Genomic DNA, 26,566 nt, shown 5'->3' with positions numbered 1-26,566 from the left:
TCATTATGACTTGGGTTTATTTTTCAACAATTTACATAAAATATGCCAATCCTGTAATTCAAGGTGGCTGTCACAGTTACATTAACCTGGGTTTCCTTTTAGATTGGACCAGTTGTGCCACCTACTGATGTCCAACAAACTGCCACACCTCCAGCCCCCATGGAGCACCAAACACCAGTTGCCACAACCTCCATGGAGGGCCAAACGCTATTTGCCACAACCTCCATGGAGGACCAAATACCAATTGCGACAACCTCCATGGAAGACCATGCAGCAGCTGTGGTACCAGCAGTGATGCCACAAACCTTCTACATAATCCCACAATTTGTAAGATCACTTTTTAAGATTGGGTTTTAATTTTTTCTTTTAATCAACACTTAAGTATAATAACAATATCCGACATGCTATCTCTTGCCATTTCCTCAGGATATCCCCCAGATTCTCAGTGGCTCTCTTGAAGGCAAGAAGATCCTGAAGAGCGCTAATGAGGAGAATGTACTCATCATTAAGGACAGACGTTGCCTTGTCCGTATTTTGGTATCTCACCTCATGGAAAGGTTTGGAGACAGGTACCTCAAAACAGTGTTTTTGTTGATGTTATCTTTGCTTACCTGAATATTATGTGCAGTTCAATCTTCTCTCAGTGGTAAGGTTAGACAGGACACAACACATGTACAGTAGTGTGTTGGAGCAGTGCTAACCGCCCCTAAATCTGACTTTGTGTCACTATTTTCGTAGTACAAGGTCATAGAACGTACATAGAGACCGACATCCCAAGAGCTGATGTCTCAGACAGAACGGCCCATAGAAGATGCATGTGTGTTATGTTTGATACCATGTGAAGGGAAACATGTTTTAGCAGTACTTAAATTCTATTTTGACTCTGCTGGTAATTTCATGTTTGTATTTACAGTCCTAATGCTGAAACCAAAACAGCCCTGGCGAAGGCTTTGATCGAGGCATTTCCATTCTTAAAAGATGACTCAAGTAGTGGCCATGTGAGTAATAACATTTTACAGAGGAATTGATGCTACATAGTCAGTCGGACAGTGGACAAGGTATAACTCATCTCCCAGCACTAGATTGCTGTGCTGTTTGATGCCTGGTGTTGTCAGACAGATGCATGAACATCACCTGTTCAGCCACATCAGGTGGCCATGCTGTCAAAATCAAAATGTGAGTAATCTCTTTTTAACAAAGATTTTTTCGTTTCTTGACAGGCAACTTGGTACACCCCTGGGCGGAGCAAATACCCAGCCACTGGATTTCTTGAAGAGAGACTTCGGAACATCAGAAAAAGGCTGAGATCAAAGAGCAGAGGGCCACGGAGCCGAGAGCAGCACAAAGTGACGAAGGTGGTGTTCGAAGTTCACGCATACCAGGTAATCGTTTTTACTGAACAATTTGTTGAAGCAATAGAGCCATATAATTTACTGATTGGTAATATACTTATGTGTACTTTTTATAGACTGCACCATAACAGAAGAAAGAGCCATACAGCTCAAAGAATGGCTAAGAAACAATGCGCAGCCTCTCAGCCAGGTGGAGCAACACATGCTCGACACAGCAGTGTACAGGTCAGTAGGAATACACTGAGGCCACTAGCTGCATCAATCATCCAATGTAATTTGCCTATACATGTGTCTCATTACTTTAATCAGCAAAGTCAGTAAAATCTGAACTACAGACCTCTCAAAACAACTGATTTAACCCTTGTTCATTATGCTATTGTTATTGTACCCCATTTTTTCCAACTGTTGCATGGTTTGTGTGTGTGTGTAATGATCTATGTAAAGTACCTTGGATAAAGGTGATATATATAAATGCCCCTTTATATTTTTTTAATCAAACAGAGCCAAGTTGATAAGAGAGAACAGGTGGGACATTGAGGAGATCTGTGCTGAGTTCCCCCATCTCACCACTCCAGGCATGGTATGTTGGGAAGGAGTATACGTTAACAAATGAGAATGCATCGTTAATAACAACAATCTTTATTAGTATGTCAGCTGCTGCCACATTGAATTTGTTTTTCCTAAATTTTTTTAGATTGCACAAGACTTCATGGTCTTACATGGGTAGGCTGCACCAAAGCTTTTCGAGACCTGGCTGCCCATTTTCGCAGAAAAGATACTGTACCTGGCGAGACGGGAGGGGAAACTGATCTCTCCGGTGGATGGCTTATCACCCAGTAATACATTATAGTTGTTGTACAGCAGACTCTGTAAATGGTGTTTTATTTTGCTACTAACAGACCAAGTCACATGGGACTCTCTTTTTTGCAGGTGTTTTGCTCAGGTGGCCAGGGTTATATAACTAAACCTAACTCTTACCCTAACCTTAACCTTGGTAAAACTATGCCTATTTCTAGCTCTAACAGAAATTTCCACCTTCTGAGCTGAATGACTTAGTGAAGGTCACCAGAGCTGCCTACTTTGCTAATCTTCTCTCTCACAGTAAGAACAATCCCAAGATGTTGTTCAAGATCATCAACACTATTGTCTCCCCTCCTTCTCCTCCTGTTTCTGTGTTTTCTAAAGAAGACTGTGGCGGCTTTCTAACGTTGTCTGTTGAAAAAGTTGTGGAGTATGAGATCTAACATCATTGCTTCCTCCTTCCTTCATGTCCGGTTCCTCCTCCACAGCTGAGCAGTTTCTCTCCTGTCACTCTTAAGGACCCGAGAGACAGGGTCAGCTCCATGAAAACGTCCTCAAGTCCTTTTGACTTTCTTGCTACTTCAGCATGAATTTTTGTTTGGTTTCACCCAGTCCTAAAGCCCTTCCCACTGCAGCAGGTTCTGGGATGGGCATTGCGAAGGAGGCAGTCTTCAGCAAGTGGTTCATCCCCTAACCAATCACAATAGTAGCATTCCACATATTAATATCCAATTGTCTTCCTACAGATTCTTTGGGGGAACTGGCCCTGAGCCAGCTACCATCACTGCTTCCGCCAACATTGTATAAAGTTGGGAGAAAAATCTGCCGCCACACAATCGAGGAGTCCAGCCAGGCCATCATTGACCACAAGCCTGTAAGTCTGCCTTCATATCTAAAGTGAAATATTGATTGTAACCACATGAACCCAGCATCCATAATCATGGGGTGGTGTAGGAAATTATTTTTCCTTTGCATGTTCAAATTACACCAGGAGTCGTTCTACAAAGTTTGGAGTCTCATTTTCACCATTTATTGAGCAGAAACACATGACACTGGGAACATCAGATCTTTGTTACTCTTTGCTTGATTAATTTATCTCGTCTTTTTTCCCGTTTCTCAGGTTGGAACAAACTTGGTGGAGTACCTCCAGGAAGTGAGGGCATCAAGGCCATTCCCCCATGTCCTGGCACCGGCAAATGACCCCTGGAACTCATCTCAATCGTTCGTCATTCTGTGTGGGCAGGCGTTGGAACAGAACACTCTGCTTCAGGCAGTCGATGTCTGTTTTAAGACTTTCTATATCTTCGACGTCGAATACCCAAAGCAGTGTGCTTCAGTGTGGCAGTTCTTACAGAATGCAGTGTACATGATGGGCGGAGATGAGTTGAAGCCTGTCAAGTTTCTGCGTGCAGCAATACTTGCATGCAAGTAAGTTGGCACTTGTAGACTTTATTACTTAAACTCTTGTGCTGCTCTTTCATTTTTTTTCCCTTTTATATATACATATATGTAAAATTTACAGTGTATATATGTTCCCATTTTTATAGTTATGTATAGTTGTTTATGTATAGTTGTTATGCTGCTATAATTCTTTAGATTGTTGGACCAGTTTTTGATTTTCACTGTAAATTATTGTTGAAGGTTTTGCACAATTTTAGAAATTCAAAATAAATACTTTAAACATTGTTTACAAGTGTATTATTGCATATTATATTATTTGCATGACCAAGTATAGGTTGAATTTTAGAAGGGTTTATAATTTTGCTGTTTACAAGATATGCCTATCTATCTATAAATACAAGGAATCTCTGTCTGTCTGTGTGTGTGTGTGTGTGTGTGTGTGTGTGTGTGTGTGTGTTCCTCAAATATCTCTGCAGATCAGGATCAGACTGACCTGAGAGTTTCAACATGGCTGCTGCGTGGTTCAAGGGTGTGCTATTTCACATTTGTTTGGACTGCAATGATACCGTTAATAAATTATTTCATAAATGCTTTACAAATTCCACGAGCATTGTCCACCGGAGCCACTACAGTCACGTGCGCACCAGAGCCAATCACTGCAGAGCCCACCGCGACCCCCCACCTTAAGAAACAAGCAGATTTCTACCTGCAGCGGCGCGAGCTGGACCGGGATTTTGCTGGCGGTTCGGTCCCGTTCTGTTCTGTTCTGTGCATCTAAACTGACTTTTGTGGATTAATGAAATTAAACGAGTCCGGACCGAGTCTGTTCGGGTCTGAGGAGATCCGGGGACGCGCGGACAACAAAGTGGCAGCTAGCTGCTAGCCGCTAGCTACACGGCCCACCTCCCGAGGCGACGGACCGGACCCACCGGCACGTCCAAAACCGGACCTAGGGTAAATAATGTCCGCCACCCTTTTTCGCGAACATCGCCGTCACGTTTGCTTTGTGTCTGGTGCAGGAAGAAACGGTAAAAACGGGCTTTTGTCACAAAAGTGTCCAAGCAGCAAGTTTGGTTGTTGGGGAACAGGAAGTTGTGGGAGGGACCTAGGCAGATGATTGACATGCAACGACGGTCGGTGTGTGTGAGAGTTGAGAGATTTGTGATATTTAGCGTGTTTGGAGTGTGTAGTTAGTGTGTTATGTAGTGTTTGGTGTAGTGTGTTAAGTGTGTAGTGGAGTCGGTTTTTTGTTTAATGAGTCAGAATAATGAGGAGAAGCTGAATGTGGAGCAGGCAGTGCAGCTCTTCATTCAGCTGGAAGGAGCTCAGGCAGACCTGAGCATTGCCTGCATTTAAATGTAAATAGTTACATATAACTTTGTAAATGTTTTAAATGTATGCACAAATTTAGATAAACAACAATTTATATTTGCATTATAAGTAAAAAAAAATAAATTAAAAAATGGTTTGTTAAACATATTTGTGGTTTTCACAGTAAAAAAATCTAACTTTTTCTACTCGGATTTTATGTTTTTTTTTGTGTGTGATTTTGGGTCCATTGTGTTAATCCAGTATGTCAAAATAAAAAAAATAACTGTACAGTCACACATGTGAGGTTGTGCTGAAAATAATGACACCAAGTAAATAGCATTTAAGATGAAATATAATGGCAAAATCAAAATTATAGCTGCTGCGCAGCGATGGGTCTGGTCCGGGCTATTTTTTGGCAAAATTAGGCAATTCTGAGCAACAAACAGGAGAATAGGAAGACAAGACAGTTGACAACAATGTTCACTTTGGACCACTTGAGGCTTGAACTCATAACTTCTGGAACCAAAGACTGTCATCTATCGCTCTGAGCTAATTGGCAAGTGGCATTATAACAGTGACTTGACAAATTGATTAAGCCATTCACTGTTGTGCAGGCAGATTTGAAACCACTGTAAAAAATTCAGTTATCAAGACAAAAATCTGAAAATACACATATTGCAGCATGGAGATGTTGGTAATTTGTTTTCAAAAATGATTAATTTGCTCCATAAGTGAATAACTAATGTTTAAAAATGCTGCTTGCATTGACTGCAATTATTCACATGAGAGCAGAATTCAAAATGTTCTCAAAAATTCAGTTTTTTAGGTAAAATTCTGATATTTGTCAAACATCATCTACAATGACTCTAAAAAATGTTCAATTTTTTCATGAACATTGAAGATTTATTTACCTATCTATATATTTGCAGGTAGGCTATATGTTTACAGTAGTGTTCACAGTCAAACATTTTCATGCACTGTAGGCAAAAATTGTGGGAGGAGGTTTTCATACATTTTACAGTTAAAAAAAAACAGAGTGATGGACTTCATAATTTTTAATAGGTTTAAATGTACAAAAGTTTCTTTAGTATTGGGGCTACAGTTTGATGAAAGTGTGAAGTTCTAGCAGGTTGATTTGTTATGAATTTTCAAAGTTTTAACTTTAGACGCTTGCTGTAGCGCAACCATCAGGACTATTGGCTTGGGTTTACAGCTGAAGTAATCTGGCATGAGACTGGACCTTTATGCAAAATTTGGTTAGCTTTCACCCATGGTCCAGTCCAAGCTATTTGTTTTTATTTAATTTAGAGGCTTGCTGTGATGCCACCATCAGGACAATTGTCTTGTGTTTCATATTGAGGACATCTGACATTTTGATCTGTCATCATCACCCTTGCTGGGTCTCAAACACACAACCCTTGACACCAAGAACCAGCTCCTAACTCGCTGAGCTAATTGGCTGAAAGTGAGACCAGCTGTGTAGCTGCATTTGTCGACTCAGGGAGTCACTGTCCAGGCAGCTGTTGTCAAGGAAGATTTCAAAAATGGTCAAAATGTCAGAAATTCTGTTACCTAAACAAAAATCTGATAATACATAAATTGCATCTTGACAGCATGGAAATGTTGGCGATTTGTTTTTAACTCTAAGTGTTTTGCTTGATAAGAGAAAATCTGATGTTTAAAAATGCCAGTCTTACATTGACTCCAGTTGTTCCCATGAGAGCAGAATTTAAAATGTTCTCAAAAATTCAGTTTTTGAGATATAATTCTGATATTTGCCAAACTTCATCAACCATGACTCCAAAATATTCTAAATTTTTTTCAGGAAGATTGAAAATATATTTAACAAGAATTTGATAGTATATGTTTACAGTACTGTTTACGGTCAAACATTTTGATGCACTGTAGGCTTAATTTTTGATAAATCAAAAATCCAAGAAACAAGTTTTGTGGAGGGCGGTCTGAAGATGCTCTCTAGCAAGTTTGGTGACAATTGAGCAAAAATTGTGGGAGGAGATAGGTTTTATAAGTTTTACAGGTTTTGAAAAAAGAGTGATTGACTTCATAATTTGTAATGAGTTTAAGTGGACTAAAGTTTCAGCAGTTTTGGGGCTACAGTTTGGTGAAAGTTTCAAAACTGTAGCATGTACTGTTGATTTTGTAGGTATTTTTTATTTTTTTAAATTTAAACGCTTATTGTGCCCCCCCCCCCAGGAGGAATATTGACATGTCCTCGGAATAAAGTCAATCTGGCATGGGGCCGGACATTTCTGTAAAGTTTGGTGAGTTTTCGCCCTTGGGAAGTATGACTTCCTCGGAAGAAAGAAAGAAAGAAAGAAAGAATTCCTAGGAATACAATAGTGTCCTGGCAGCTTCGCTGCCCGGACCCTAAATAGTCAAAAACAGCCAATTATACCCTGGAATATCGGATTTCACAGCAAACCTAAATATCCCTGACGTCCCACCTCCAAATGAGGCTTCATTTGGCCATCCATGAAAAAGCTCCTTAACCTCCCACTTTTTTATAGGAATACACTTTTCTTACGGGCACTGCACTAGTTGTATTAATTTAATTAATTTTTTTATAAATTTTTTCTGAAGATTAAACAAATGTGTGTAGTTGAATTAACACAGAATTGTAGTTAATTTGACCCAGAATTTTGGCACATTTAAGCAGTTCATATTGTAGAATTGACCCAGGGCTGAAATTAATCTGACCCAACATTGGATTAAATAGGGGTACATCATTTAACCCATTCATTAGTTGAATTGACCCAGGGCTGTCATTAAATTGACCCAACATTTGGGTTAAATATGAGCACAATATTCAACCCAATCATATGGTAGAATCGAACCAGGGCTGAAATTGATTGGACCCAATAACTGGATTAAATTTGTGAACCCATCCATTGGGTTAAAAGTGACCAACCCATTTTGTTGGCTAAAAATAACTACTGTTGGGCTGGTCCAATATTGATTAAGGTGTTCATCATTTTTTAGGGTGCACTGAGCAGAAGCTGGGTTTTTGATGTAAGACAGACTGAGTTATTATTTTCAACACAGTTTTATGTTTAATATGTTGAATACTACTAAATAACATGATGTGGTGTTAAAGCTGCCACAACATGGCAGAAAAGGAGGGCGGACTTTAATTTTATCCAGCCAATTTTGCATTAGCTGCAGTGAGTATCAACAACCACCAGGTGGCACATGTGAAAAGTCAAGAATACAGAAAATACATCAGGGTCCTGAGCTTCTCTCTCCTTCCACTGGAACCAGACAAGCAGTTTTATTTTCTCATTGACTCAGTACTAACAGTATTGGGATGGCCCTAGGCCTTACCTGAAAAGTCCTGCCTGTGCTCATCTTTTCAGGTTCTCATGGCCCAACTCACCTCATTGAGGGATTGGTGTCACCTGGGATTCCAAGATGGCTCTTGGCACCCGTCTTCCAGATGATAACTCCTGTAAGACTGGTGCCTGTTTGGCCACTCCCTTTTGGTATTGTTTAGGTTATGATTATGTTGAGTTAGTGTTTGACTGCTTCTGTTGAGTTATCTTTAATAAATTATTTGATTTAGTTAAGCAGGGGTAGTTAAGAGCATGGGGGAGGCAGAGTCTGGGTGAGGCTGGGCCGCATCAGGTATTTCACAAAAAAGCTTTGTTTAAAAAAATCCAATCGTCTAAAACGTCATTATTAACAGTTCTTTGACTTGAATGGGTTCTTCTGAACATAAACGGTTCTTCTGAACATAAACGGTTATTCTGAACGAAGTGAATTCTCTCATTGAAATAAATACAATGCATATTGTGTTTATGTATTAATATTCATTGTATATATAGAATTATTTCTGTAATGTTTATTGTGTGAGGCATTTTAGATGGGGTGAAATGTTTTGATGAACAAATCTTTTTCCACAAATGATTCAGTACATTCCATTCACCCAAAAGATTTTTTCGAATGAACGTCACATCATTGCAGAGCAAGCGTGGAGTGCATGAAGCCGGTTCAGTGGGACACCATTATTTATTTATTATATACAAACCATGGTATGCAGCCATGCAGGCTGCTACATGATAATTACACAAACTAGATGCACAATGGCGCTCTTGCTTGCGGTTATTTCGGAGGAAATCCAATCTGATAGAACGTGTACATGCACAAGTATTGCGACTAATAATCGAATGATCTAGGTGTTTTAATCCGACTATGAGAAATCCGATCCGGTCCAATTTTAGTCAGACTAAGGTGTATACATGCATCTTAAAAATCTGATCATAGTCGGACTAACCCAGTAAATCGGTTTTCTTGTAAGCGCACTGACTGTCTCAAGAGAGGTGGGTGGGTCAGATACTGTCAACAATATCTCATCCACAAAAAGTTTATTTCTGTTACGGGGGCTGGAACACCTTTAAAATTATGGTTATTTCTGATTGAAATGGCCAGAGGTTCTAATAATGAAATAAAGAGCGAAGGGGGGTGACATTGTGATAATATACACTACGGAGGATTTTTAAATGCAATGTACAGAAGAAAGAATCAGTCATTTCTATTGATCAGTTGGATGGGTGTGGAAGTTACCATGGATATAATCTACATCATTTCAGCTGCAGCCAAGCGGTTATGTTGTTGCCTGCAGAACAGTGAGACTTAAGTTAAAGTTTTTATACCAATTTTCTATTCATTAATTTAACAACAAATAGCTAATAATAATTATAATAATAATAATAATAATAATAAATTGTGGTTCTACATTAAATGTTGTATGTTGTAGATCTATATTGCATACCTCTGTAGTCTGTCCATATCATGCTTGTTTTGTACTTGACAAGACAGCATCACTGGATTTATTGAAGGACATCTTTAAGATTAATAGGATTTTTATATATAGATAGGATTATTTATATTAGTAAAAACAATAGTTAAACAATAATTGGTTGGAGTGTTATTTACCCTATAAAAAAGAAATTGTTGATCATGATGTAGCATTATCAGGGATAAAACATCTGTGCCTCCCTTGGACCATAGATGGTAATTTCACTGTGTCCTTTCAGATTTTAATGCATCGGAGACGCTGGACGCATACCTACACTGTAAAAAAAATTCTGTAGAATTTACGGCAAAATACTGGCAGCTGTGGTTGCCAGAATTTTACCGTAGAAAATACTGTCACAATGTATGAGACATTACGGTATGCTGTTTTGGCAACCGTAAATTTCACAGTAGAGAACTGTCATTTGTTTACGGTAATTTGCTGTAAAAATAACAGTAATAATATAAAACGGTTTACGGTAATTTGCTGTAAAAATAGCAGTTATTATATAAACCTGTTTACGGTAAATTTAAAAAAAATAACAGATATACTGTAAACCTAATTACAGTCCATCAGTGAAAAAACACGGTAAAACTGTAAGATATAGTACGGTATTTTATTGCAAAGTTCAACTTTACGGTAAAATACTGGCAGCTATGGTTGCCAGAATTTCACCGTAAAAAATACGGTACAACACATATGGAATTACAGTTTGTTGGCGTAGATTTTACAGTCAGCAAATGCAAATGGTAAATTATAAAGGAAATAACCAATTAAGCCCATTGTAAACCAAAGTACAAACTATAATTGATAAACTTTAAGAACCTCTCTTTGCATATACACATTCTCTGTGAAAAACAGAACTTGTCCAGTATACTCACAAGGCAGTGTTGACATCTTCAAAAGACAGTGTGTGTCCATACATATGAAGGATAGTCCATGGTAGAAGAAATAAACTTCATGAAAAAAGGAGCCACTTGCCCTGTGTTGATCAACACTAATGAGTCACTGAGTCCAGACTTGGCTGAAGAGGGCTCTTAACATGGACATGGTGTTCAAGAAACTGGAACTTAAAGCATTCAGCAGTCACCAGTTCTGCTTGAAGACTCATGTGTTGTCCATCTGGTGTCCACTGTAGACTGGCATGATCCTCTCTGCAGCCAGAAAAAAGAAACAAAGCAAAGGTTAGATTAATGCAGTGCCTGAGCATGATGCCTACAGAGATAAATTCAGCCTTCTGCTGTTAAACTGAGCTCCAATGAGCTATACATTACATAGAATGAAACCAGCACTCTGGAATATAGTTTTGCAGGTCATCAGGAGTATTTCATTTATTTTATTGTATTAGTGTGAAAGGTAGAAACAGTCACTTTTCAGGACTAAGTGATCATCAGCATTTGTTTCACCCTTGTCGAATTGCAGCCTAAATCCTGAATCCTGTCCATAATACTGATTTTTTTTCTACTGTATGTTTGTATAAAGCTGTTGGCACCGTTCACTTGAGGGAGATCCATTGAGTGAAGTTTGAGTTGTGCTTGCATCTATTCATTTGCTACACTGACATAAACCATAGCTTACCTCTAATTAGCCTTGACAAGACTGGTGTTTGAGTCATTGGGTCCAGACTTGACTGAAGACAGGTGGGACAGAGTCTCATACAGACATGGTACAATGTTAAGGAAACTGGAACTTTGGGCAGGTGTTGTCATCATTCCTGCTTGAAAATTCACCAGCAGTCTTCAATCAGGTGTTTACTGTGGACTGGCATGAATCTGTCTGCAACCAGACAAAGAAAGACAACAAAGATGGGGCACTATTTAGCTCAGTTGGTAGAGTGCGCGTCCCATGTGCCGAGGCTCTGCAGCGGACCTGGGTTCGACTCCCGGCCCGGGTCCCTTTGCTGCGTGCTACTCCCCCCCTCTCCTCTTTCCTGTCATATTTTCAGCTGACCTATCAATAAAGCCATAAAAAGGCTAAAAAAATTAAGTTAATTAATTAATTAAAAAAGTTGGAACAGAAAAAAAATTAAATGCTGAATGAAGAGTAGGTTTAAAAAATCTCATAAAAAGGCCAACCTATAAATATGATTTCAGGAGGTGCTTAAAACAGTTAACAGATTTAGCAGATCTAATAGATTGAGAGAGATTGAGGGAGAAACTGTGGAGGCTACAGCTGAAAACACACAATCCTTTGGATTTGACATCGAATCAGTGATTTTGATTTTTTTAAGGACAGTTCTGAGGATTTACCCTTAAGGAACTCCAGATAACAGGGTAGTAGACATATATGGGAGACATAATCATCCAGGGCAACCCGGATGCGAGAGGACGCTGGCTTGAATATCGCCGCTTCTCAATCCGTGACAAAACAGCTTTTTTCTGCTAAAAGAAGAAAGCCAAGTTGTCTTTACCAGCTCTAAAGCTGTGCTACTACCTTCGAAGCCTGCACACCTGAAGAATTGGCTCCATGGACTCACTTTCTCCGCTGATCAGCTGTTAGCCTCACCGCTCAGCTGTTATCCTCACCGATCAGCTGTTAGCATAACAATGCTAACTTATAAGCAGACATACTGTTCTATCTATTCAAATGTACTCACTGAAGCTGAGTGCTGATAACGATGACGACGAATCAGAGTACTGGCCATACCGCATTCCTGCATAGTTGACTGCCTTGCATTATCCAGCTGCACCGTGCTGTGGAGAAGGTGAAATTATTTGTTAAAAAATTGTATGGCTAAGGTGTTAAAGGGATCATTCTCACTTGTTATGTTATCTTTGAATTCGCCTAGACCAAGTGTCAATAAATGTTTCCTTCGTAATACATCCAAGTCTCCTTGTATCATCTTTTATTAAGAGTAAACCAGTTTCTCCATTATCAAAGTCTTAACTGACTTGCTACAGAAGTTACAGCTAAACATTTTTCTAGCATTAGCAACGTTAGCTGTAGCTAGCAACTTCTCAGAGCCCTTAAGTGACTCTTTTATTCGGCGAAAAGCATATAGCGACACGTCCAGCAACTTTTAAGATATAGCTACCTGAACTCCTCTGCTTGAAAGTCAACGGATAAGAGCTAATGTGGCTCTGCAGCTAGCTAAATTTAATCAGACAGTCTCAATGAGCTGTGAATGTGCTTACCTGAAGAAGAGACTCTGCTCCTGTGGGCGCCAAGAAATGGCGGTGAACTGAAATTTCTAGCTTTCGTTAACTCTGCGGTCCTCTCTCCTTCTCTCTCTCTCTCTCTGTCTATCTATCTATCTATCTATCTATCTATCTATCTATCTATCTATCTATCTGTCTGTCTCTATCTATCTATCTATCTATCTATCTATCTGTCTGTCTGTCTCTATCTATCTATCTATCTATCTATCTATCTATCTATCTATCTATCTATCTATCTGTCTATCTATCTGTCTGTCTGTCTGTCTGTCTATCTATCTGTCGTTCTCTCTGGCTGTGTCCGAAATCACCCACTCATTCCCTGCTCCCTAGTCACTACATAGTGAGTCCAACATAGTGCAATATATAGTGAGCTCAACGGCAGAAAGAAAAACAGACTTTTGGACACTACTCCGGCGCCGTTAATGACATCACTACTGTCGCGCAGTTGAAACGTGAATTGAAACTTCCATGCGTTTGCATGATGGTAAATATTGCTTGGTTAGTGACCATTGGTTGTACACTACTTTTCGCGATGCATTGTGGGATACTTTGAGTGCACTATATAGAGCTCAACAGTGACCGCCCACTTTTTTAACGGCTTCGGTTCCGGAAGTGAATTTGCCATTCATTTACTCCATTGACGTTTCATAAAATCCTTATATTAAAGAGTTTTAGGCCTGGAACCAAGCCAATCAGCTAACAGATGAATCGTGACCATAAAACATTTAATTCGGCGCAAAAAAATGTTGGAAAACGGAGAAAAAAGCAAAGGTACAAGACTGTGTACATAATTATCTTAAGAGTAAAGGAACTACTCATCCCATAAACCACTGCGAATGTAACAGCGACGTCTCTGATTGGTGGAGCTCGCTGTTACCATGTAAATGTAAATGTTCAGTGTTAGCTGTAACTAGCTAACATGAAATTCGCGGGTTTGGTAAACATTTCCATGGTAACAGCGAGCTCCACCAATCAGAGACGTCGCTGTTGCACTATAGGATTGTGGGTAGTGTAGTACTTATCCATGACATCGCGAATAAAACATGTTTTTCTAAAAACAAGATTGATATCATACGGACTTGTGGCTTCTACAGGATCATATATCATCGTTTGACAATCTGATAGCTCGTGGTAAGTCTACTTTGGATGGTTACGACATTATGGCCAATAATCAAAATCTATATTCAGAATATGAATGGCATTTTCACTTCCAGAACCTCACTGTTGAGCTCATATTCCCCACTAGACATTCGGACAGCACTACAAAATGGCGTAGTCACTATATAGTGCACTATGTAGTGAGTAGTGAGTGATTTCGGACACAGCCTCTGTGTCTCTCCTCAATTCAATAAAGCTTTATTGACATGGAACAACAACAAACACTGTTCCTGTGGGCGCGAAGAAATGGCGGTGAACTGAAATTCAAAATTTCTAGCTTTGTTAACTCCGCGGTCATATCTCTCTCTCTCTCTCTCTCTCTCAATTTCAACAAGCTTTATTGGCATGACTGTGGTTCACAATATTGCCAAAGTGTATAGGATTACAGAAAAAATGTTAACAATAATAATGATAACAATAATAATGATGATAATAACAATAATAACAATAATAGCAATAATAACAACAATAATAAACAGAATATCAGTGTGCAGGTAAGAACCCAGTCAGGATCAGCTGGTTCATGTGGAGGAAATCATGTCAGGTGTTGTTGTGCATCTCGTCTCTTCTCCTGTGGCAGCATTCACAGATCTCGCTGCATCTACAGCAGTGCCAGTTTTTGTCTCCCAGTAAATGTTGTAGTTTTTCTTGTGTAGCCTGAGCACCCTCACCCCTCCTCACAGCGGGGCGCTGTGTCTCTCTGGTGCACTGATTGATGGGCGGTCACTCCTCTATATAGCAGATGGTTTCACCTGGCGCGCCCTCTCCTTTTGCCGTTCTGCTCGTCCTCAGTGGTGGCGGAGTGGATGTCAGCGTGGCGGAGCTCAGGTGGTGTGGCTCTGCTGGCGTTGGAGCGTCCTTGGCATCTTCACCACAGATGCACGTTATCTCTGCAGATGCACGTTATCTCTGCAGACGCACGTTACCTCTGCAGCGCACAGGTAAGGCGCAGTAAAGCGCACCGCTGCCTCTTCTCCCCACTCACTTGTCGATTGTGTAAATGTGACACAGTTGTCTCCGCTGCAGTGTGGCAGACTGCTGGTGCCGTGGGGCTGGGTCGTCCCACTGGAAACCCATCTGGGTGTCGTTGTGTTCTCCACGTGGTAAGTCGGCGTTGTCCGCTCCTCGCTTTCCATTCTGTTGTTCCGCCTCCAGCTGATTGCTATTTTGTGTGTTGCCTTAGAATATTTATTCTGACTCTCTACGACGCTGTGCCGGTGAGGTCCAAAAACACCGAAGCCATCACCTCCTGGACCTACTGCTGTTTTGGTTATACTGCAACTGTGTTTTGTGTCTCCTCGGCTCTTCGGAGCTGCGTCGGAGGTCAATTGACCTCCGAGGCTTGTAGCGGAGCTGGCACCGGGGCTTAGATTGCTGCCCCTGGGAACTTCATTAATTAATATAATTAAGATTTGTATTGTGTTTTGGGAATGAGACTCCTCTCTATTAATTTAGTTAACATGGTTTAATAACCTTTTTCTTGATTTGGGTCTTTGTTTATTTCCCTGTTATTCAATTAATGTATTGTTATTCAATTAATGTATTGTGTGTGTGTGTTAGTGTGTGTGTTAAAGTGGCTGTGCTAGGACTGTGAGGCTTGGTTATATTCTTTTTGTTTGTGGACAGGTGCTGTGGGCCCCTGACGGTGACCTAATCCCTGGTGGTGGACCCTTTTCTTCACGAATGTGTGTGTGTGTGTGCAGTGTCACGGGTGCTTTTGTTAATTCTCCCTCCCTTGAATTGATTTCGGGCACCAAGGTAACCTCAGCCCTGTTCACCCCTTCATTTGGCCACAGCCTAGCAGCAAGTGAGTCAGCCAATGATGTCTGTCTTATTAATTAACTGTTAAATAAAACTGTTTAGATTTTTCTAAAAACGTCTCTCGCCTGTGGTAATTTCGGACTGTGCGACCTGTAATAAAGGTAATCAATTATTCCTTTTCCACAATTAACTATTTCCTTGGGCGAAACTCCCCAGGTGGCGTTGTCGGTGACACCTTATTACCCTCCACTTGCCACACTTGGTCTGATAGTTTGGGGAAGTCTGGGGTTGTACCTGTGATTTTAATGTATATCTGGGTTCTGATGTCTGTATGTGTCACAGTGCAGCAGGAAGTGCTGCTCTGTCTCCACCTGTCTGTGTGGACAGAACCGACACAGCCGGTCCTCTATGGACAGCCGGGTCTGTCTGTGTGGACAGAACCGACACAGCCGGTCCTCTCTGGACAGCCGGGTCTGTCTGTGTCTGCCGCTCTCTAAGGCCAGACTGTGGTCGCTGAGTCTGTACATAGTCAACGTTTTCCTCAGTCTCGGGTCAGTTACAGAGCTCAGATAATCTGCCATGGAGTATTGTCTGTTTAGGGCCTAACAGCATTGGAGTTTGCTTTGGGTTTTGGTTGCGGATGTCCAATAGTTGATGTAATTGTCTTTTTCTTTTGCTATAATTTGGTGGGGCTGGATGGTGTGAGGGCGGTCTTGGTGCCCGGTGCTGTTGGAGCTCAGCCTGTGGACCAGCTGGCTGAGGGGACTCCCTTCTTTGCTCTCCTCTTGGCATCGTAGGGCTTTGTAGTGGTAGGAGCTGGGCTCGCTGGCTCTGAGGTGTTGGTACAACTTTATTGCTCTGTTTTGGATCAGAACTAAAAGGGGAAATTGGCCCAGTTCAGCTCTGCATCCGTTGTTGGGGGTGTTCCTGTGAACTTTGAGGATGCTTTTGCAGATCTCAGTGTGCAACCTTTCGATTGGGTGTTTGTCCCATTTTTGGAAGTCTTGGTTCATGAGAGGGCCCCACACTTCACTACCATACAATACGATTGGTTCAATTATCAATTGAAATATTTTGATCCAGATTTTGACTGGGATGTCTATGTTTGAAGACTTTTTTATAGTCCAGAAAGCTCTTCTGCCTTTTTCTCTGAGATCCTTAATGGCCAGATTGAAATTACCCGTTGATGTGATATTTAGTCCTAGATATGTGTAGCTGTGTGTGTGTTCTATGTCTGTAGAGTCCAGGTGGAACCTGTGGGGATGTTTCTGACTCTTGCGTCGTTTCTGGAAGACCATGACTTTTGTCTTCTCCAGGTTAACAGGTCAGGGCCCAGGGTCTGACAGAACTTTTGCAGGTGATCTAGTTGCTTTTGTAGAGCCTCCTTTGATGGAGCGAGCAGTATTAGGTCATCTGCAAACAGTAAACATTTGACCTTCTGTGTCAGAGAGGGTGAGACCAGGGATCTCTGACTCTTCCAGGGATTTGGCCAGTTGGTCGATGTAAATGTTAAACAGGGTGGGGCTCAGACTGCAGCCCTGCTTCACTCCTCTACTTTGGGGGAAGAAGTCTGTTTCACTAGTTCCAATTTTGACAGCACATTTATTATTTATATACATTGTTTTAATAATATCGTAGATTTTTCCTCCAATACCTTTTTCTAGTAATTTCAGAAACAGACCATGATGCCAAATTGAGTCGAATGCTTTCTTGAAATCTACAAAACAAAAGAAGATGGTGTTGTTGTTCTGGTGGACGTGTTTCTGGATGAGGGTGTGGAGGGTGTAGATGTGGTCAGTGGTTCTGTGTTGTGGCGTAAAACCAATCTGACTCTTGTTCAGGACTTTGTGTTCACTGAGGAAGTTTTGCAGTCGACTGTTTAAGATGCTCCAGAATAACTTCCCCAGGTTGCTGCTGACACATCTGCCTCTGTAATTGTTTGGATCATATTTGTCTCCACTTTTGAAGATTGGAGTGATAAGCCCTTGGTTCCAGGTGTCAGGAAAATTTCCAATGTTAAGTATCAGATTGAATCATTTCTGTATGGCAGTCTTGATTTTCTGGCTCCTAAACAGGAGCATTTCATTTAAGATGCCATCAGGGCCACTTGCTTTCCTTGCTGCAGGGCCTGGATCTTAGCCAGCAGCTCCCCTTCAGTAATCTCATAATCTAAAGGATTTTGGTTGTCTTTAATGATTGATTCAAGGATTTCTAGTTTGTTGAGCAGATTATTTTGGTCTGAATCCAGTGTGATTGCAATCTATAGATTTTCAAAATGTTTCTTCCATATTTCCCCGTTTTGAATAGCCAGTTCTTCCTTGTTTGTGCTTGTCTGTTCATGCTGCTCCTTTTTAGCTCTCAGTGTTTTTCTATATGATTTCAGTGTTTCCCAGTACTGGAAGCAGAGCTCATGATTGTCAGGTTGTCAGTGTTTTTCATTGGATAATTTTCGGAGTGTTTTTCTCAGACACCTGCAGTCAGAGTCAAACCACTTTTCATTAGCTGAGTTTGAACTTTGATACTCAGATTTTTTCAGATTGGATAGAAATGCTGTGCTGTCAAATATGGAGTTAATATCCCGCACAGCCTGGTTCAGGCCGTCGGTGCTGTGGGGATATGAGGTGGTGATAAAATGGTCTAACTGACATTGGACTGTTGGATGACCGATGCCTCTCTGGTAGTCATCCTTACTATAACTTGTCCATCTATAAGGTTGTTTGGAGGGGTTGAGTTTACTGGGCTCTGCTACATGGGGGTCAGTTGGTGTCTAACTAATGTATAGGGTGATTTTGCTGTGATCAGATAAGGGTGTGAGGGGGCTGACAGTGAATGCTCTTACACTGAAGGGCTCCAGGTCTGTAATACTGTAGTCCACAGTGCTGTTGCCAAGAGGAGAGCTGTGAGTGTAGAGACCAAAGGAGTCCCCTCGAAGCCAACCGCTGACGATGTACAGACCCAGCGTGCGACACAACTGCAGCAGTTGCTGCCCGTTTCTGTTGACGGTTTTGTCAAAGTTGTTCCTATTTCGGTGTGAAGGAGAGGGGATGTTGATCTGGCCAGGTATATGTCTGTCTCCCTGTGCATTGATCAGATCTGGTTCTGTGCCTGTTCTGGCGTTAAGGTCACCACAGATCAGCACGTTTCCTTGTGTCTGGTAGAAGCTAATCTCATCTTCAAGGATGGAGAAGCTGTTTTCGTTATAGTAAGGGGACTCTGATGGGGGGATATAGGCTGTACACATCAATATGTCTCTGTCTGTGGAGACCACCTCTTTTTTTATTTTGATCCAAATTGAGAAATCTCCTTCTTTGAGTAATTGGATTGAGTGAGTGAGGTTTGTCTTGTACCAGAATAACCTCCCTCCTGAATCTCTGCCTTGGCTTACACTTCTCAGCTTGGTTGATGGGAAAATGATTTCTCTATATCCTAAAGGACAACCAGTGGGCATGTCTCCTCTATTCCAAGTCTCCTGCAAAACAATGATATCTGAATTCTTCAATTCTTTCTTAAAGTCTGGGGTCCTGCTCTTAAGGCCAAAAGCAGAAGACCTCAGACCCTGGATGTTCCAACATGAGATTACAACAGATTTAGATGTCATTAGGTTTAGAACTCAACATGTAGCATTCTGTGTTAAAATGAGGTAAACTTCCAATCCTTATTGTCAATGAAGAGATTTGGAACATGTTAGGTATCAGGAGTTTGGACCTAATAATATTATAACCCTTTAACATGGATGAATAAATAAGTAAATATGTACAATCATAGATAATAATAATAAAAAAAAATCATCAATAAATCAATAAAATGATAACATGATGATAATAATAAAATGAAACAGAAGTAAACACTCTAGGGTTGTCTACTGTGTTTGACCTATCAGGTGGGAGCAGAGCAGGCTGAGCATGTGCTGGATGTCTCTCAGCTGGCTGTGTGGAGGTGTAGGGGTGGGGTTGGAGGTTGGAAGGGTAAGTGGGGGGGTCTGCTGCTCTCCTCCCCACCTGAGCGTAGCTCAGTGGGCCAGGGCGTGGCTCCTGGTGACGGTGCCGGGGTGGGGCTCCTGGGGGCAGGAGAGGCCCTGGTCGGGTGTGAGGGGGTCCGTAGCTCTCCTGGTGGGGTCGTCGTGTAGGGGTATGAAGTTGGTGAGGTCTCTGTGTGGATGGTCTGGATGGCAGTCTGGGGGTGCTGCGGGCCAACCTGTTCCTTGTGTGGGGGGTGGACTGGTCTCGGTTGAGAGCGACGTCCTTCAGTGTACGGGCGAAGATTGGGACAGTGTTTTTGAGTAGATGGACGTGGTCATGAAGGCAGCTGATGTCCAGGGTGGGATGGTGGGCCAGCTGGACGTTGGGTCTCAGGACGCAGTCTCTGGAGACGCTGCTGTTGATCCTGTGGATGGTGTCAGGGTGGAAGTCTTTCCTGGGCAGCAGGGTTGATATAACCACTCTACTGTTGGGAAAGGTGCTGGAGGCTTTTTCTATCACTCCTTTGAGTGACTCTGACACTCTCTCCTCTCCTTGTTGGTGCCAGTGTGGATGATGATGTGACTCGGAGAACCCAGACGCTCCTCTGACAGCAGCTCCATGGCATGTTGGCTGGTTGGGCACCAGAGTTTGGCCACTTTGTGGTTGGGGAAAAGTTTCTTTTCATTTAAGAACTTTCCATTGGAGTCGATTAGGATGACTATGTCTGGCTGCTGTGCCGGTCTGGGTGGACGGGTGGAGTCCACCGGTTGGCTGGGGGGGGGGGGATCTGGGTGTGGTGTTGGTCTGTGAGTTGGAGGGGAGCTGCTGGGTGGGTGGAGCCTCTCTGTCCAGGTGTCTCTGGGTGGATGGAGTCTCTCTGTCCAGGTGTCTCTGGGTGGGTGGAGTCTCTCTGTCCAGGTGTCTCTGGGTGGGTGGAGCCTCTCTGTCCAGGTGTCTCTGGGTGGATGGAGTCTCTCTGTCCAGGTGTCTCTGGGTGGGTGGAGTCTCTCTGTCCAGGTGTCTCTGGGTGGGTGGAGCCTCTCTGTCCAGGTGTCTCTGGGTGGGTGGAGCCTCTCTGTCCAGGTGTCTCTGGGTGGATGGAGTCTCTCTGTCCAGGTGTCTCTGGGTGGATGGAGTCTCTCTGTCCAGGTGTCTCTGGGTGGGTGGAGTCTCTCTGTCCAGGTGTCTCTGGGTGGGTGGAGCCTCTCTGTCCAGGTGTCTCTGGGTGGGTGGAGTCTCTCTGTCCAGGTGTCTCTGGGTGGGTGGAGTCTCTCTGTCCAGGTGTCTCTGGGTGGATGGAGTCTCTCTGTCCAGGTGTCTCTGGGTGGGGCTCCCAGGGTCCTGGTTGTGGTCTTGGTGTGAGTCCTGCTGTCCTGTGAGGTCCGGGGTGACTCTGTCTGTCTTCTGGAGTTTCTGTGACAGAGAGGCCAGCTCTCTCCTGTGGCTCTCTCTCTCCTGTCTCAGCTCCTTCACCTCCTCTGTCAGGGCGCTCAGCGCTGCCACGTGGTTCTCCTGGTGCTGTTCTCTGATCTCAGACCTCAGGGTGCTCAGCTCGGTCTGGTTCTGTTCTCTGTCCTGCCTCAGTCTGCTCAGTTCCGTGCTGAGGTTGTAGGCCTCCTCCTGGCTCAGCTGATGGCTGGTCAGCTCTCTCAGCTGGACCAGTTCTCTCTCTAGCTCACTGAACTTCACCTTCATGTCGGTGCTGATGGAGGTCAGCTGGGGGTCCTGGGCCTGTTCAGAGATGGGGGGCTCACTCTTCTGGTCAGCAGGAGGGCAGGTGGGGGTGGAGGTGGTGTCTGTGTCTGGTAGGGTATGGATGACTTCAGGCGGGGGGCTCTTCTCCTGCTGGGCTCTTTCCTTTATAAGGGGAAAGTCCAGCTCAAACTGCCTGAGGTTTCCCTGCACCATGACAGTCCCATTCTTGTAGATGTTGACTGATGTCATGGGGGAGCCTGGGTCCTCTGCTTCTTTGACCTTCAGCTTCCAGCCATTACAGATGCCCTCCTTCTTCACAGAGGGGTAGTGGGTCTTTATAGCAGAGTGCCATGCCAGTGGCTGCTCTGTGAAGAAGATCAGGTTGCTGATGTCTCCATTCTTGTAGGAGTCAGAGAAGAGTGTCTCTGGTCTTTCCTTCAATACTTTCTGTTTGTGTGCCTTCCTGGCACTTTCATTTTTGAGATCTTATATAAGAGGAACAGCTTCTATATGAGCTGTGTCTGAGGCTCCAGGACTCTGCTGAGGCTGCATGGCTGTTGTTCCAATTCCTTAGTAACCGTTGCTAAGGCTTTCAATCTTGTTGGTTAGCTGTTAGCTAGTTGTTAGCTTTTAGCTTTAACTCCAAACTAATTAGTTTGTAGGTGGTTGTTTTGTTCTTATATGACCTTGTGCAGGCTGTATTGTCTCTGGTGCTCTCACTCACTTCCTTCTCTAGCTGTGTTCCTAACCCTAACCCTCTCTCTCTCTCTGTCGTTCTCTGTCTCTCTCCTCAATTCAATAAAGCTTTATTGACATGGAACTACAACAAACACAACAACGTTTTCATTGTCATGTTTTACATATAATAAAAACTGTACATGTACAAGAATAAAATAAAAATAGAAATTGCGTTTTCACTGTACAAAAGAAAGATATACAATAAAATATACTATTTTATGGAAGCCTATTTCCGCCACTTGACAAAAATTATTAGATACTTTGACTTAGTATCTCATAATTATGCCTTAGTATCTCATAATATGAAACTTAGTATCATAATTATGACTTGGCTATCCCATACTTTTGACTTAGTATCTCAATTTTTTTTCATCAAGTGGCGGAAATGGGCTTCCATATTATTTAAAAAGGACGTGTTAACAATGTTGCAATAAAACTCTGATTGTTGTAGGCCTATGTTTTCCTGTGGGACAATAAAGTTAATCTTATTTAATCTTAATTCACTGTGTTTTGACAATAATACAACATGTATAGTTTTCTATTGCATTAAGTGCATAGCGTCGGCCTGAACAATGCCCCTTAACTGTTATATAATAAGCAAATACCACAGCCTGTCCTGATTTATTGCTTAAATATACCATACTTTCTAACATTCTACTTTCTATAGAAATGGTGGTATGATTTAATGGTTGTGTACCGTAAATTTAAACGTAAACACCAGCAAAATCTGTAATTCAGACAGAATGATACCGTCAATTTTAAGGTAAATACACGCTTGTGATATTACGGTATTTTACTGTTGCTATTTGACAGTTTTTTACTGTAATTTCTACGGACATTTTTTTACAGTGTAGCAACATCACTGGTGTCAGGAGTACACTACAAAGGAAGCTTATGGTTCAATCAGGAAGACTATCTTTTTGTCACCTCTTTCCCTGCTCCCTCCATTCACCTGACATGGGTGTTTCTTCATGTACTCTCTATTTAACCAACCAGATTCTCCCTCAACACTATCAGCCAATCATGTCTCTGCTGTCAAACTTAAAACCGCTATCCTCTGTGATGTCAGCTGTTATTTCAGGCTTTTACCCTTCTCTACCCCATCCTCCTCCAGCTCTTCATCCAGTGGCAAGGTTCTACTCACCAGAATCAGTTCAGCCAGATCTCCATGATCCTTCTTCCATCACCACCACCAGTCTCTGGACTGCATTGGGGGTTCCTATTCTACTCGCAGCTTCATCACTTCCCCAAAAATTACTTCATCACAATGGAGTCGAAAGAGTTTCTCATTCGCTTTTGTACAAATGACGATAGATCTTCATGTTCACTCAAAAAATCAAGAGTCTCTCCTGACTGAACTGTCACTTCTTGACACTGGGTGGCAGGTGACTACAACATCCTCAGTCTAAGATGAACACCTGTTGGCAACCAATCTACCCTTTTTATCTTCATGATGTAGAGGCTGCCAATGGGTAGTCCATACAGTCCATCCATACTTAGGGGATGTGGAAGGTTTCCCAGAAGACTTTATTGACTCTACACCTATGCTTGCATTGGTTGTCCCTGATTTACAATCCAACAGTGACTTACCTGTCCTGTTAGGTGCTAACTAACTGGATTTTCTATACAACAGACATTGCCAGCATGAGACTCTGAAGAACACTTCAACTGCCTATGGTTGCAGACAAATCCTTTAAAGTACTTGAGCTGAAAAAAGGCTAAACACCACTGGAAGGATTGGCCTAATGAAACCAAAAGGAAACAACACAAGTTATCTCTCTACATGAGAAGGTCCCTGCGGAAAATTAAGTCAAAGTCATTCCTGCTAATACTGACAAATAGGTAGTTCTGAAGCAGCCCAAAACATCTACCTTACCTGGTCAGTTTTTCGCTGATTGCCACCTCATCACTCAATAATTACCCGCAGAACCACCAGCACAGGTTACCCATCTGATTCAGAAATGAGACAGGCCATGATATTTAAGTAAGGGTGCTCTGTTCATTGGACATCGATCGATGTCTATATATGCATGGTAAAAAGTTTGATCAGTAGTCTCTAGAAGGCCCGATAAGCAGAGCAGATCAGATAAACACACAAGACGATGAGTCTATGTGCTATTAAAATGCCACACACAGCATAAGAGTCTGCCGCTCACTGGCTGCTAACAGCTCACTTACTTTGCTCCTGCCAATTTTTCACAACATTAAGTGTTATGTCCCTTTGTTACGTCCAGGGCAACAGGGAACGGCAACACAACGAATCAAGAATTTGGATGAGACAAGATAAATGATTACAGAAAAATGAATTATTTATGGTGAACTTAAGGCGCAAATTGCCAAGGTTTACAAAATATGGGCGAGGAAAGGAGGGAGGTGGAGAGCCAAAGCAATGAAATCAATAAAACAAAACCTACTAATTCTTATTCAAAACACAAAACAAAAACCTGTCTGTCTTCTCTAATAAATGAGTGTTCAAAACACATGACACATAACACCTGCACCCCAGGGATGGAAATTGACTTTTTTATCTACCTGCCACTGTGGCTGGTTAATTCTAAAATCTACCAGCCACTCAACATTTTTACCAGCCACTTTTATATTAAAGCGTTGATGTGTACAGTACAATGCCTAGAAACTAAATAACCAACCACCTCAGCGGCAGCAAGCACGGAGACAGAGGCAGTGCCGGTCTGAAAGAGCTGCAAACACAACAAAACGGTAGCTGTGAGGAGATCTGCAGAGACTGTGACCAGTGATCAAAACGGCTCTTTTTCTGTTTTTGTGTTAGGTCAGCTCGTTTCCTTCTTTTTCGATTATTATTATTTTTTAATTATATAATTACGGTGGCCCTGAAGTGCAAAACACAACGGCAAATCAGAAAACACGAACGCAAATCAAAAAACACGAACACAAATCAGAAAACACGAATGCAAATCAGAAAACACGAACGCAAATCAAAAAACACGAACGCAACTCAGAAAACACAACGGCAAATCAAAAAACACGAACGCAACTCAGAAAACACAACGGCAAATCAAAAAACACGAACACAAATCAGAAAACACAACGGCAAATCAAAAAACACAAACGCAAATCAGAAAACACAACGGCAAATCAAAAAACTGAAATCAAAAAACACGGACACAAATCAGAAAACACAACGGCAAATCAGAAAACACAACGGCAAATCAGAAAACACAACGGCAAATCAAAAAACACGGACACAAATCAGAAAACACGAACGCAACTCAGAAAACACGAACGCAAATCAGAAAACACGAACGCAAATCAGAAAACACGAACGCAAATCAGAAAACACAACGGCAAATCAAAAAACACAACGGCAAATCAGAAAACACGAACGCAAATCAAAAAGCACGAACGCAAATCAAAAAGCACGAACGCAAATGAAAAAACACGAACGCAAATGAAAAAACACGAACGCAACTCAGAAAACACGAGCGCAACTCAGAAAACACAAACACAAATCAGAAAACACAACGACAAATCAAAAAACACGAACGCAAATCAGGAAACACGAACGCAAATCAGAAAACACAATGGCAAATCAAAAAACACAAACACAAATCAGAAAACACAACGGCAAATCAAAAAACGTGAACGCAAATCAGAAAACACCCGCCAGCACACAAATTGGCCCGCTCGCTGTTTCACGGAGGGGGGAACTCCCGTTATTGTTTGCCTGTGGTGCCAAACAGGCGATATAAAACAACTCTGTAATAATTAACTTAGACGTAAATTCACAAAGCAGCGCAGCTGGAGACCACTAACAAAAGTTAGAGACAAGAGACAATGAAAGCAGCAAACTGCGCGAAATGATGTGTGGTCAATATGACCGCTTATGGCTGAAATAGGTGAAACATCATATAACATCAAACATCATCATATCCATGATATTCTTAATATTCTTTAATAGCAGCGCGTAAGTCATCACTGGCAGCGCTCTTATTTTGAAAATATGTAAACCGTGTACTTCCGGTTCAAAGGACGGACTAGTCCAATCAGCGACGATTCCTGTCGCCCGAGGGTACCTAACTCTTCCAGTTTGGTTAATGTCGTGTTTTCTGATTTGCGTTTGTGTTTTTTTGATTTGCGTTCTTGTTCTCTAATTTGCATTCGTGTTTTTTGATTCGCGTTCATGTTTTTTGATTTGCGTTAGTGTTTTCTGATTTGCGTTTGTGTTTTCTGATTTGTGTTCGTGTTTTTTGATTTGCGTTTGTCTTTTTTGATTTGCGTTTGTGTTTTTTGATTTGCGTTCGTGTTTTCTGATTTGACATTGTGTTTTGCACTTCAGGGCCACAGTATATATTAAGCATTAAAATAAAATGTTTCTTAATCAAATAAGTAATTTTTAATTGTTAATTTTCTTGTTCTGAATTTTCTCTATTTAAATCTTAA

At 41.9% G+C, this 26,566-nt stretch overlaps 1 long non-coding RNA gene across 1 annotated transcript; it reads left to right on the top strand.

Moving 5' to 3' along the window:
- The first annotated feature begins 14,748 nt into the window (after nucleotides 1-14,748).
- On the top strand, nucleotides 14,749-15,291 carry LOC115585657 (uncharacterized). The gene is made up of 3 exons (XR_003984739.1): nucleotides 14,749-14,935; nucleotides 15,021-15,097; nucleotides 15,178-15,291. It is a non-coding gene; the product is annotated as an uncharacterized LOC115585657 (long non-coding RNA).
- The last annotated feature ends 11,275 nt before the right edge of the window (nucleotides 15,292-26,566 follow it).

Source organism: Sparus aurata, chromosome 7 (assembly GCF_900880675.1).
Source record: "Sparus aurata chromosome 7, fSpaAur1.1, whole genome shotgun sequence".
NCBI classification, from domain to species: Eukaryota; Metazoa; Chordata; class Actinopteri; order Spariformes; family Sparidae; genus Sparus; species Sparus aurata.
The sequence above is the reverse complement of the archived record's forward strand: the minus strand, read 5'-3'. Positions and strand labels throughout refer to the sequence as shown.